The sequence below is a fragment of the Ambystoma mexicanum genome, chromosome 10 (assembly GCF_040938575.1).
Source record: "Ambystoma mexicanum isolate Mex_15411 chromosome 10, UKY_AmexF1_1, whole genome shotgun sequence".
In the NCBI taxonomy this organism is placed as follows: domain Eukaryota; kingdom Metazoa; phylum Chordata; class Amphibia; order Caudata; family Ambystomatidae; genus Ambystoma; species Ambystoma mexicanum.
In genome coordinates this window covers 1,396,627,547-1,396,641,978 of record NC_090932.1, presented here as the reverse complement: position 1 = coordinate 1,396,641,978, position 14,432 = coordinate 1,396,627,547, and the positions used below count along the sequence as shown (strand labels likewise).

The 14,432-nt window shown below is 47.3% G+C and overlaps 1 protein-coding gene across 2 annotated transcripts in view; it reads left to right on the top strand.

Moving 5' to 3' along the window:
• Positions 1–14,432, top strand: part of MVK (mevalonate kinase) — a 234,154-nt gene that overhangs the window by 125,883 nt on the left and 93,839 nt on the right. The window lies entirely within an intron of this gene.

The window sequence follows — 14,432 nt, the reverse complement described above, 5'->3', positions numbered from 1 at the left end:
CTTGCCAGAGATGCTTCCAGAAAAGGGGGTGGGGCTTTCAAGCCCTTTTAGAAGCCTCCCTAAGCACTCACCCTGCCACACCCCCTTGATGCAGGTCAGTGATTGGACAGGGTGAGTATGCAATTCTGGGAGGGGGTGGGAGTAGTTAAGAATGTGTGTGTGAGTGTGCAAGTGTGGGTTAGTTGGGTGAGGACAGGCGGGGAGAGGAACGTACAAGAGATGAGAGGAGGCGAATCAGAAAGCAGTGCAGAAACTATTGGTGAGAGGTTGTCTGTGGAGTGTTTGTGTGAGAGGGAGATTAGGAGGAGGAGGAGTGGAGCAGAGATCTTGACGAAGTTAGTAGTAGTAGCTGGGAGTAAAGAAAGAAGGTTGTGGGAGTAGTAAGGGAAGGACAGAACTGGTAGAGTGGTAGTCGGTAGTAGAGGGGTGAGCAGGGCACCATATCCCTCGAGGAGGACAGTGGCAGTAGAAAGGTGGTGGTAGCAGACTAATAGTAGGAGAGGTGGAGAAAGGCGGGAGGCACAACAGGAGGGAGTGGAGTGGAGTGGAGTAGAGGGAGAAGGAGGGACAGAGGTATAGAACAGTTGTGGATACAAGTGGTAATAGGAATAGGACTGAGAAAGGAAGTAAGATCAAAGGGTGGAGATACAAAGGTGGAGTGAGAGTTTGGAGGGACAGTGACGTGGTGGGAGGAAAACAGTGTAAAGGACCAGTATAGGACCAGTGTAGAGGGTCAGGGGCGAGAGGGTCTGGAAGAAGTGAGAGTGATGCTGGGCGAGAGAAGGCACCATTCCCCATTTCATGAGACTACTAAGCGGGGATAGGGGAGGGAAAGCTAGAAGTTCCCTAGGGAGTCAGGTAGTCAATGTCTTAGAGTAAACACTTGAGGTGTAGAGAAGTGAAAGACAGATGGGGGTTACTGATCGTTGAGTTACTAATAACCTGGTAGCGACATCTGGGGTTGGGAGGCCGGATCCAGGCCCAGGGAAGACAAGAGAGGAAAGGGCCATCCCTAGCGCCAAGCCAAAAGGACCAAGAAAGCCAATGAACTTGAGATCACCAGCCATTCCAACCATTCTTTGTGTGTAATAAACACCCTTGGACTTTTCGTTAAGACTCCGCTTGATTCTTTGGGATGGGACCCCTGTCACAATGGGTATTTCTAGCGCATGCTAACAGATCAGTCAGTGTGCAACATGTATCAACCTCCCTATGATTGGATGTATCAACCTTCCTATGATTGGTCTGAATGAGTCGGATGGTCCGGTTTCTACACTGATTCTCCACCTGGGCTCATGAAATTATTTTTGCATCACACTTTGCTGCTCCACAGAAAAGCCTAGTGATAGGATCCATCAACCTCCCTCCTATTGTCCTAATGAGCTCACCATCCTGAATTGTTCTCCTTTGCAAATAGTTGTAACTCTATTTGCTATACAGCACTCGGCTGTGTCCCAGGCAGGTTTTCAATATACAAGCACCAAATACATCATGGGTAATATGAACCCCTGCAACCTGCATCTTCCAGAGCAGCTGTTAAGAGTAGCGTGTCTGTGATGCCACGAGTTAGTAGGGTTTTGGGTCTAACAAAATATACAGCACGATTTGTACATTTATTTTTTAAAGGCATGAAGTCCAACATTATTTAATGCCATGCATTTTATTCATTCCCATTCAATTATTTCTATTACTTTATTGATTCTGGACTGCAGATTGGTTTGTGTCATTGCAAATATAAAAAGTTAAAACAAAAAACCAAAATAAATGTCAATATAATGTATGAACTTGGACATTGAAATTACAACAAAGTAATCACGTTTTCGAATGGATTGTGTCCTCCCACATATTCCTCATCTTAGATATATCCTTACCTTCAGCTTTGCTGCTTCGGAAATGTTTTCTCTCACCACCAGAGGACCCTCCACTCGAGGCTGCGGCGTCGATGTCCCTCGGCAGCATCCGTCGAGCATCGACGGCATCCGCTGTAGAAATGGCTCGAGCGCACCCGTTGAAACTCAGTTCCATCAGCTTCGCTTCGGATTGAATAAAACAGTGCTTCAGTTCGTACGAAAATGTCGTCTTCATCTAATCCTTCCAGACTGAAGACTGGATTCACGAAATGCCAGAAATGTGGGAGAAAGATGTTGCTGACTGGTCTCCATCAGAATTGCATCTCGTGCCTTGGTTCCGACCACTGTATAGACGAGTGTGGTTCCTGTCAGTTTATGACCCATAAGGCCTTAAAGGAACGGAGAGGTAAACTGGCGGTGGGGGAGGAATCCTTGAAGTTTTCTTCGAGAGGGAGAAAAGACTCGGCTGAGCCTTCATCAAAGCGTCACAAAAAATCTAGGTCGAGGAGTAGATCCAGTAAGTCCTCTTCTTCTTCCTCTAAAAAGGCAAAGAAAAGACGACACTGGTCTCCCTCTTCCTCTTCCTCGACTTCGTCTGAGGAAATCATAACATGTCCGTCAAGACATGATTCCCCAAGAAAGTGGGAAGCTTTCAGAGCATCTATGCTAACGCTTTTTAAGAATGCAGCCCAGACCCCCTCAAAGTCTAGTGAAGATCATGCCCCTACTCATAAAAAAAAAAGTGACATGGAAGATCTAAGACGAGAAAATCCAACAAAAAATTGTCAAGGGTGTCATCCAGGGAATCTTCCCCGACACCTCATAAAAAAAGCCTACTGGTGCATAAATTGGAGGTAGAACTCAAGAAAATGGCATCAGACTCTTATACACCATCAAAGTCCTCGTCTAAAACGTCCTTGAAGCCTCTAACGAAGGCGGTCAAGCACAAGGTGTCGACAACCCAAACCAAAAAGGTTACGTCGAGTGCACAGCCGATGGTGTCGAAGGCTCCTTCGACGGAGTCGACTCTCTCGACAATTCCTTCGACGGGGTCAACAATTCCTTCAAAGGTGTCGAAAATGACCTCAACGATATCGAAGTTGGTGACTACAACATCGACGCCATCAACGTTTTTGTCAACGTCTTTGTTCACTCCAATTACAAAATCAACACCTGTGTCGAAGTCTATGCCACCTGAAAAGGTGTTTATCCAGAAAATAGACATGATTTCTTCAGAACCATGTCCTCCATAAATGAAGGAGATTCATCAGCAGAAGAGGATGTTTCACCTGCTGGTGTGAAATTTGGTACAAAGCAAGTTCCTGAGGAGTTAATTGACCCTCAATCTGAGATGCAAGACTTATATGAGTGCTTGCAGTCGGCAAGTGGTCTGGATACATCTCCAGAATATGAATTTGAAAAGCCTGACCCTGCTGAGCATGCTGATGCGGGATACAGAGAATTGATGAACAGGGTAACTGAATTCATCGGATGGAGTAGAAATTCATCTGGTTATCAGGAGGATGATATGACTGACATCCTTTCAGGAGGACCTCAGCAAGACCCCATACTTCCTTTTAATGTAGCCTTACAAAGGAAGGGTAACACTGCATGGGAAAACCCTGAATCTATTCCGGTAGTAAATAAGTATGTGTCAAAATATAGACCCTGTTCCTCAGATCCCAAATACTTGAGTAAACACTCATCACCTGTAAGTATGGTAGTTCAAGGAGCTACCTCTACTAGAAATGCTACATACCCTACAATTCCTTCAGATAGGGATGATAAAAAGATTGATGCATGGTCCAGAAAGATTTTTACGTCAGGGAGCATGGCTTTAAAATCGACAAATGTAACTTGCAGCCTTGCAAGATTTACATATACCCTGTGGGACTATATGTCAGCGGCAGCTAAACACATCCCTGAGGGTGAGGAACGTGAAGGGTTCCTGTCCATAGTAAGTGTTAGGCAGAAACCTGTGCAGTTCCCTTGGGGAACACTGCAAAAGATTTAAGACTACAGGTAGAGCAGTAAACCCCTTTGGTAGCAGTCTGTACCACCCAGATTTACCTGGTAGCTGTGGCTGAGCAGTCAGACTTCTCTCAAGAAGAGTTAGGCAGTATGCAAAGTATACACAATATGTACCAAAACACAATAGCACAAGCAAACACTGACCAGAGCTTGGTTTCAAAAGTATATAGTTATTTATTTAAAAACACATAAGTAAAAAACACTCTAGCAAAAATATAGTAAACACTTCAAACACAGTTATAATGAAAGTAGATTCAATCCTTTCTCCTATCTAGACAACTCTCGGTTAACACCACTTAATTAAAACAGAGGTGAGTGCTTAACGTTAGATGACACTCTAGTAGTTTCCAAGAAAGGGAGAGAAAAAGCAGAAATGGGTTAAACACACCACTCTAAGGTCCAGAACACTTGCAATAGGCTCAAAGAAGCACAAAGTCACAGGTGAGCAAAAGTCACTAGGCAGGGCCCACTCTTAGAGTAGCCGGAGCGAAAATGTGCCCAAGATCACACTGTTAGTTAGAGATTCAAAGTCTTGCAAAGAGTCAAAAAGAGTTTAGAGTGGCTCAGAAAGTTTAGCCAAAGTGTCCCAGGCACTCCCAGGTTCGAAAGCCGGGGACTAAATCTACCCCGTACAGTCGGTGGCAAGGGAAGCCAGGCGGAACACAGTACCTTAAGCGGAAAGGATCCTCCAGCGGTGGCAGTTGTTCCAGGCAGTGGCAGCAGGGCTCGACGTCGGTCAGGGGAGAAGAAGTTCTCGCTGAAGAGCAGAAGAAGAGGGTCGTTGCACTGCCCGGGAAGAAACCAGCCGCGGAGTCCTCCGGTTAAAGGGTTGGTACCGACTTTCGCGGTATGGGGGTAAAGTGTGGTATTCCGGTTGCCGGGGTGCTTGGCACAGGCAAGGCGGCCACGAGATACCTCAAAGAACGGAAAGAAGGCGAAAACTGGTTGTCCCCACCAGTCAAGGGAAGGAGCCACTCCGTTAAGAGTTCTCCTCGGTCGTCGGGAAAAAGTGGTGAGACGGTTCAGCAGGGCTCCACCGGGTGGTGTCGTCGAAGCAGGTCGGCTCAGCTCTTCCCTCGTCGGATTCTTGGTCCTGTGGCGACTTCTGAAGTCCCAGTCCCCAAAGCCCTGCTTTTATGCAGCAAGCCCCCATTCACCCAGCCTAGCTGTCACTCAAACATGCTAAGTGGTGAGCCGGGCGGCTCACCACTTGGGCCAATCAGGACGGAGTGCGACTTGAGTTACCAAGGTAACTCAGTCCAGGGTGCCTAAATCCCCCTCCACCCCTCCTAAGTACCCCAGACAGAGTGGCACCACTTTGGAGGGCTTCTGTGGAGAAGCCCGCCAAAAGTGGAACAAAGGGCTCCACTTTGGGTCAGAGTTACAGAGGCGAACACCAACGCCATTTTAGAATCAAGTTTTGGCAAAAAAGTCCCAACCGGAGTTATAAAAATAAATATATAAACCGGCGGTATGTTTAAGGCTACCGTAAATAAATAATTAAATGTGTTAGCCTAAAACAATGGGAAATCCCATAGGGAAATATTCGCGGTCGAATATAAAAAGTAGTTTCCACTGCCACCAGCCAAAACTCGATCAGGGGGGACGGAGACGTGCCCCCTCGACTAACAGACCCTGGGGCAATCGAATTGCCCCAGCCAGTACGTCCACAATATGATGGTTTGTACTGGTTCTGTTCAGGATTCAAGACTAGCAAAGTCTTTGGTGACTTTACATGCCCTGGGAGACAGTAGTCAGTCCCAGGGTATGGAGTCTATGTTGGGGAGTCCCTAGGACACCCCTGGGTCACGGCACAGAGGGTGCTGTGTGACCCACATCACAAAAATACATGAGGCCCTATGGAGTAAAAGACCCCATAGCCCATTCAACACGAGGTTTGTCCAAGATAACACACTTCAACATGTCCAAGAGTGAGGGTAAAAGAGTCTCACTCTTGGCAGGAGAAAAAAATTAAACCCCAGAAATCCAGCAAAGCTGCTGGGGGACTCACTAGGTAGGGAAATTCAGCCTAAACAGAGAATTCTCCCTAACACTCGCCCCCCCCAGACTAAGGGACAGGAGGATTTAATCCACTCCTGGATGAACCTCATACCTCTAGTCGATGATATACATCCTAGAGAGTCCATCAGCATTTTGATGGTGACACCCTGACCTGTGCTCAATGGTGAAATCAAACCCTTGCAGGCAGATTGACCATCTCAATAGTTTTGGATTTTCCCCTTTCATTTGCATTAACCATCTCAAGGGTTGGTGGTCAGTCTGAATAACAAAAGTAGAACCATACAAGTATGGCCTAAACTTCTTCAGTGCCCACACAATAGCAAAGCATTCTCTTTCGATAGTTGCCCACCTTGTCTCAGGATCCTTCAGTTTCCTACTGATGAAGCAAATGGGGTGCTCCCTACCCTTCTCATCCAGTTGGCTTAGAACTGCACCTATACCTACATTGGAAGCATCAGTTTGTACAATGAAAGGTTGGTGGTAGTCAGGAGCTCTCAATACTGGAGCCTGGCAAAGAGCTCTCTTCAGTTTTTCAAAGGCCTGATTGCACTCCTCATTCCATTTTACCTTTTTAGGGAATTTGGGAGAGGAGATTACATTCAGTGGAGAAGCTATGGTCCCATAGTTCTCAATGAAATTCCTGTAATACCCAGTGAGGCCTAGAAAAGCTCTCACTTGGGTTTGAGTAGTTGGTGTTGTCCAATTTTGCACAGCTTCAATCTTGCTGGGCAAAGGCCTTATTTCTCCACCTCCTACCTCATGTCCAAGGTAGACCACTTTACTTTGACCAATCTGGCACTTACTGGCTTTGATTGTCAAATGGGCCTGTTTCAGAGCCTGCAACACATGTCCTAGGTGGTTCACATGTTCTTCCCAGGAGTGGCTGAAGACTGCAATGTCATCCAAGTATGCCATGCAGAAATCTTCCATCCCAGCCAGAACTTGGTTCACCATCCTTTGGAATGTGGCAGGTGCATTTTTCAGTCCAAAAGGCATGACCTTAAACTGGTACAAGCCAACTGGGGTTGAAAATGCAGTTTTCTCCTTGGCATGGTCTGTCAGGGCTATTTGCCAATAGCCTGACGTCAGGTCAAATGTGCTGAGGTACTTGGCTGCACCAAGTTTATCCACCAACTCATCTGTCCTGGGCAAAGGGTGGGCATCAGTCTTGGTGACTGCATTTAGAGCTCTATAGTCCACACAGAATCTCAAGTCTTTGGATCCTGCCTTTGGTACTAACACAACTGGGCTAGACCATGGACTAGTAGAGGGCTCTATTACCCCGAGATCAAGCATCTTCTTGACCTCTCCTTTGATGTGGGCTCTGATATGTTCTGACATTCTGTATCCTCTGCTTTTGACTGGCAGACAGTCACCAGTGAGTATCTCATGCTGGCCCCAAGGGGTCAAGCCTGGTGACAGTGAGAACAGGGAGGCAAACTGATTTAACATAGATTTGCACTCCTCTTGTTGCTCAGGTGTCAGGTCTGAAGAGAGATTGACTCCTTCAACTTTTTCATCTAAAGGTACACCTCTGAGGAGATCAGGGAGAGATTCACTCTCTTCCTCCTCTGCAGCTGAAGCTAGGAGCAAGGCTCCTACATCAGGTCTGGAGATGTAGGCTTTTAGTCGGTTGGTGTGGAAGACTCTAGGAGCTTCCCTGGGTCTGCCCAGATCCACCAGATAGTTGACCTCTCCAAGTTTTCCCACAACCTTGAAGGGTCCCATCCATTTGTCTTGCAAGGCCCTCTGCCTTGTTGGGAGCATAACTAGAACTAGCTGGTCTTGAGTAAACTCAACCATGTTAGCCTTCTGGTCGTGCCAATGTTTGACCAGGGCTTGACCAGCTTTCAAGTTGTCACTTGCTTCTGCCATCATGTGTGACATTCTCCTCCGGAGACCTATCACATAGTCAGTCACTCTGACTGGCTTGAGGGGAGGAGCACCTTCCAACCCCTCCTTAATCAGGGCCAATGGACCTCTGACTGGATGGCCATAGAGAAGCTCAAAGGGAGAATAACCTACTCCCTCCTGAGGGACTTCTCTATAAGCAAAGAGAAGGCATGGCAGTAGAAGGTCCCACTTTTTCTTAAGGGGTTCTTCCAAAGCACCTATCATGCTCTTCATGGTTCTGTTAAACCTTTCAACCAACCCGTTTGTCTGAGGGTGGTAGGCGGTTGAGAACTTGTAGGTAACTCCACAGGTTTTCCACATGGCCTTCATGTAGTGGGACATAAAGTTTGACCCCCTGTCAGAGATTACCTCCTTAGGAAACCCAACCCTGGTAAAAATACCAAGGAGGGCCTTAGCCACAGCCGGAGCTGTAACAGTCCTCATAGGAATGGCCTCAGGGTATCTAGTAGCATGGTCTACTACAACAAGGATAAACCTGTTGCCTGAGGAGGTTGGAGGATCAAGGGGACCAACAATGTCAATCCCTACCCTCTCAAATGGGACTCCCACAACTGGGAGAGGCACTAAAGGTGCCACATTCTTGGAACCAACCTTACCAGAAGTCTGGCAGGTATGGCAGCTCTTACAATATCTATCTACTTCAGCCCCCATCTTTGGCCAATAAAAGTAGAGTGAGAGCCTTTCCTTGGTCTTCTTGAAACTCAAGTGGCCAGCCAAAGGTATCTCATGGGCTAGTTGTAAGAACTGTTGTCTGTTTTCTTGTGGGACTACAAGGCGTTTGTAGTCTCCAGGTTCAGACTCAGTGGGTTCACTGTAGAAGAGGCCATCTTCCCAGTGCAACCTATACTTCCCAGGCTCTTGCCCATCAGCTTGAGAAGCTGCCTGGTGGCGGAGACCCTCCAGAGTTGGACATTCTCTTTGCCCCTTACGAAAAGCTGCCCTGCTAGGCCCACCTTCTGCCAGTAAAGACTGCAGCTCAGGATGGTCCTCAGGGTCCAAATCTCCAATAAGGTTGGGGCCTCCTTCTAGCTCTTCCTCAGAGTCTAGCTCAACCACACAGGGTTGTACCTCTCTCTCAGCCTCAGCTGGAGGGGGAGTTACAGGTGTAACTTTGGACAACCTAGGGGAAGTCCTTGTTGGAAGCACTGGAGTGCTTGCTGCTGGCTTTTTCCTAGGAGTCTTGGGTTGCCCCTTTGCTCCTGATCTGGTAGTTACTGCAGTAAGTTGCTCCAGTGGTAGAGGAGTGATTTCTGTCATCATCTCCTGAGATAACCCTCTCAGGGTTTTCTCCCTTGCAGGTTTTGTGAGTTCCTGAAACCTTTTGCTAGGAGGTCTGGGGGTATGAGATACAACTCCAAGAGCTTTGAGGTCATTACCCAACAGAACCCTACCTGGCACTTCACATTGTACACTGACAGGTATTTTTACAGCCATATCATTACATTGGATGAGAACTGGTAACTGGGGACACATCTGCACAGGCCCACCAGCTAACTTGGTGAGGCATTTGGGTGCCTTAGCAACATCCTCTGCCTTGAAAAATGATTCATCCACCACAGTTATGCTGGCTCCAGTGTCCCTAATGGCAGGAGTCTCCTGACCATTCACCTGGACACTGTCCTTATAATACTCTTTAGTATTATCTGGGATAGAGTTATAGACATCTAAATTCTGTTGCTCCCACAACCCCAGAGAGACTAAAGAAACACTAGCTGAGACTCCAGTGGGTTCATCAGCTAGTAATAGAAAGTTTCCACTTGCCATATGTACTTCCTCTTCTGGAGCGAAGGCTAAGGAGGCAAGCTGGACCCCTGAAGGTTTACCCTTACATCTGGGATCTCCTTTCACATGGTCAGTAGCCTTACAAACAAAGCATGAGCCAAAGGCTCGCTGGAATGGAGGCTTGTTCTGACCGCCTTCTGGTCTGGGACCAGAAGGTACACTAGCCTGATTTGGTTTCCCTTGTGGCTTACCCTTATAGTTTTGTTTGGGGCCCTCTTTGGAATTTGTAGTATTAGAATTCTCTTTGGAGTCCTTCTTAGACTGTTTTTCCCCATCCTTCTTCTGAGTTACCCCAGAATCCTTGTGAGTGGCCCTGTTGGCAACCCACAAGTCAGCAGCCTTAGCTAGTTTCCGGGAATCCAATTCCCTGGAATCAGCCAAGTGTTGTCTGAGCTCAGGAGAGCAGGCATCATAAATAGTCTCCAACATAAACAAATTCTTCATACCTTCATAAGTGTTCACCTTGTAACCCTTAATCCATCCCTCTAAGTTTTTCAAACATTCATTCACCCAGGTAGCCCAAGGGGTACCATCATGCTTTTTGAGGCTCCTAAACCTCTTAAGATACTGGGAAGGGGTCTTCCCAAACCTAGCTATCAAAGCTAGTTTCACACATTCATAGTCCTTCCTATCCTCCTCCCCCATCTCCATTACCACATCAGTTGCAACAGGGGGAAGCCTAGAGAACAACCAGGTGAGTAAGTCATTTCCTGTGATGTTCTGGAGCCCATGATTATATTCAAACAGAGACAACCAATCCAACACATCCAACTTAGGCTCATACATACCAACCAATTCTTTAGGCATCCGGGGTCTTTTAGGACTGGAACTTCTAGAGGAGCCAGAGAGAGAAACATTCTCAACAGATAATTTCTTCATTTCTAAGTCATACTTGAGCTCCATTTCCCTTAGCCTTAGTTCTTTGTCAGTTTGAGCATTAAGTTTCTTATACTCCAATTCTAGCTTCATTTTCTCCAGTTCAAAGTACTGAGGACTAAATGTGGGACCTGGTAAAGGTCCAGTAGGCACAGCAGGTAGAGCAGGCAGAGGCCTAGGGGGGACAGTTACAACAGCCTCACCCTCCTCTTCTGACTCTTCCTCAGAAACATCAACATTTTGCTCCATGTTAACTTCAACACTGTCATCTACAGTTGCTGGAGTGGTAGGTTCCTCTGAACCATCACCCAGACTTTGGTTAGCTAACAATCTTTCAATCAGCTCCATTTTCTTGCCCTTAGTCAGGAGATCCTTATGTTTACAGAGCATTCTTAAACAATCAGCAGTTTTGGCTGCAAGGGACTCTTGACTATAGCTTTCTATAACTGACATGTTAGAGGTTTTACTTTTTCAGTGCTAAGCTTTGTGGTTAGTTGCACTAAGGTATCTAAAGCACAATAAAATGTATACTCAATACAAATCCCACCGCTGTACACCAGTGTTAGGCAGAAACCTGTGCAGTTCCCTTGGGGAACACTGCAAAAGATTTAAGACTACAGGTAGAGCAGTAAACCCCTTTGGTAGCAGTCTGTACCACCCAGATTTACCTGGTAGCTGTGGCTGAGCAGTCAGACTTCTCTCAAGAAGAGTTAGGCAGTATGCAAAGTATACACAATATGTACCAAAACACAATAGCACAAGCAAACACTGACCAGAGCTTGGTTTCAAAAGTATATAGTTATTTATTTAAAAACACATAAGTAAAAAACACTCTAGCAAAAATATAGTAAACACTTCAAACACAGTTATAATGAAAGTAGATTCAATCCTTTCTCCTATCTAGACAACTCTCGGTTAACACCACTTAATTAAAACAGAGGTGAGTGCTTAACGTTAGATGACACTCTAGTAGTTTCCAAGAAAGGGAGAGAAAAAGCAGAAATGGGTTAAACACACCACTCTAAGGTCCAGAACACTTGCAATAGGCTCAAAGAAGCACAAAGTCACAGGTGAGCAAAAGTCACTAGGCAGGGCCCACTCTTAGAGTAGCCGGAGCGAAAATGTGCCCAAGATCACACTGTTAGTTAGAGATTCAAAGTCTTGCAAAGAGTCAAAAAGAGTTTAGAGTGGCTCAGAAAGTTTAGCCAAAGTGTCCCAGGCACTCCCAGGTTCGAAAGCCGGGGACTAAATCTACCCCGTACAGTCGGTGGCAAGGGAAGCCAGGCGGAACACAGTACCTTAAGCGGAAAGGATCCTCCAGCGGTGGCAGTTGTTCCAGGCAGTGGCAGCAGGGCTCGACGTCGGTCAGGGGAGAAGAAGTTCTCGCTGAAGAGCAGAAGAAGAGGGTCGTTGCACTGCCCGGGAAGAAACCAGCCGCGGAGTCCTCCGGTTAAAGGGTTGGTACCGACTTTCGCGGTATGGGGGTAAAGTGTGGTATTCCGGTTGCCGGGGTGCTTGGCACAGGCAAGGCGGCCACGAGATACCTCAAAGAACGGAAAGAAGGCGAAAACTGGTTGTCCCCACCAGTCAAGGGAAGGAGCCACTCCGTTAAGAGTTCTCCTCGGTCGTCGGGAAAAAGTGGTGAGACGGTTCAGCAGGGCTCCACCGGGTGGTGTCGTCGAAGCAGGTCGGCTCAGCTCTTCCCTCGTCGGATTCTTGGTCCTGTGGCGACTTCTGAAGTCCCAGTCCCCAAAGCCCTGCTTTTATGCAGCAAGCCCCCATTCACCCAGCCTAGCTGTCACTCAAACATGCTAAGTGGTGAGCCGGGCGGCTCACCACTTGGGCCAATCAGGACGGAGTGCGACTTGAGTTACCAAGGTAACTCAGTCCAGGGTGCCTAAATCCCCCTCCACCCCTCCTAAGTACCCCAGACAGAGTGGCACCACTTTGGAGGGCTTCTGTGGAGAAGCCCGCCAAAAGTGGAACAAAGGGCTCCACTTTGGGTCAGAGTTACAGAGGCGAACACCAACGCCATTTTAGAATCAAGTTTTGGCAAAAAAAGTCCCAACCGGAGTTATAAAAATAAATATATAAACCGGCGGTATGTTTAAGGCTACCGTAAATAAATAATTAAATGTGTTAGCCTAAAACAATGGGAAATCCCATAGGGAAATATTCGCGGTCGAATATAAAAAGTAGTTTCCACTGCCACCAGCCAAAACTCGATCAGGGGGGACGGAGACGTGCCCCCTCGACTAACAGACCCTGGGGCAATCGAATTGCCCCAGCCAGTACGTCCACAATATGATGGTTTGTACTGGTTCTGTTCAGGATTCAAGACTAGCAAAGTCTTTGGTGACTTTACATGCCCTGGGAGACAGTAGTCAGTCCCAGGGTATGGAGTCTATGTTGGGGAGTCCCTAGGACACCCCTGGGTCACGGCACAGAGGGTGCTGTGTGACCCACATCACAAAAATACATGAGGCCCTATGGAGTAAAAGACCCCATAGCCCATTCAACACGAGGTTTGTCCAAGATAACACACTTCAACATGTCCAAGAGTGAGGGTAAAAGAGTCTCACTCTTGGCAGGAGAAAAAAATTAAACCCCAGAAATCCAGCAAAGCTGCTGGGGGACTCACTAGGTAGGGAAATTCAGCCTAAACAGAGAATTCTCCCTAACAGTAAGGGATGGAAAGGAGGCTTCGGGGGAATGCCTTCAATCAGGTTTGGGCACAGCTGACAGTATCAGTAGGTCCATGGCGTCTAGTACGGTGCTACGCAGATTTGCGTGGCTAAGGAAGTCCAGTTTTGCACCGGATGTGCAAACCAGGCATCTCAATATGCCATTTGACGGCTCGAGGTTGTTTGGCAGTAAGGCGGATGAAAGTTTGGAGAAGCTGCAGACCTCCAAAGCAGCAGCAAAATCACTCAGTGCCGCTATAAGACAACCTCAATAACGCCCATACACAGGCTCATTTTCCTGGAGGGGTTGTCCCTTTCGATTTTATTCCTCATTTGGAAAAGGAAGGGGACAGGCCAGTCAAAGAGGGCAAAGGAAATTTCCTCTGGTGCGAGGAAAAGGTACTAGATCTGCCCCAGCAACGGAAACTGTCCCTTCAGCCGCTGCTGCAGCTGCCGCAAAACCACTCTGAGGTTTTGACCCACAAGACCCCAGTGGGACGCAAGATCGGACAGCATCTGGAAGAATGGCGGGGCGTTACTTCAGATGCTTGGGCACTGGAAACAGTATCCCAAGGTTACTGCCTTCCTTTTCAAAAGAAACCTCAGAATCACCCGCCGGGATACAACTCTGTCAAACATCCAGACCCGCTCCTGTTGCAGGAAATCTTAACCCTGGTACAGAAAGGTGCAATGGAACATGTACCTGTAGCAGAGAGGAGCAAGAGTTAGTATTCCCCATATTTCCTCATACCAAAGAAGGACGGAGGATTGAGACCCATTTTATACTTGAGAAGCTTGAACAAGTTCCTCAGGAAGGACAAGTTCAAGATGGTCACACTTTCTCAGATCCTTCAGCCTCTCCAACTCCACGACTGTTTTGTATCATTGGACCTTCAGGATGCTTACTTTCATGTGCCAATCCATCTCAAGCACAGAAAGTACCTGAGGTTTGCGATTGGCAACTCTCACTATCAGTTTCGAGTTCTGCCTTTCGGGTTGACCTCCGCCCGAGAGTTTTCACCAAGTTGATGGCGGTGGTGGCAGCGAGTCTCAGGAGAGGGGGGATTCACATCTACCCCTACCTGGACGATTGGACGATCAGGGCACGTTCTCCAGAACAAGCCCAGGAACATCTGTCCAAGACCTGTCACTTCCTTCACAAACTAGGCTTTTCTCTGAATTAAAAAAAAGTAAAACATGATACCATCTCAGAAACTCCAGTTTATCGGATACTGGATACTTGTTCAGGCAAAGCCTCGCCTCCCGAAGAGAG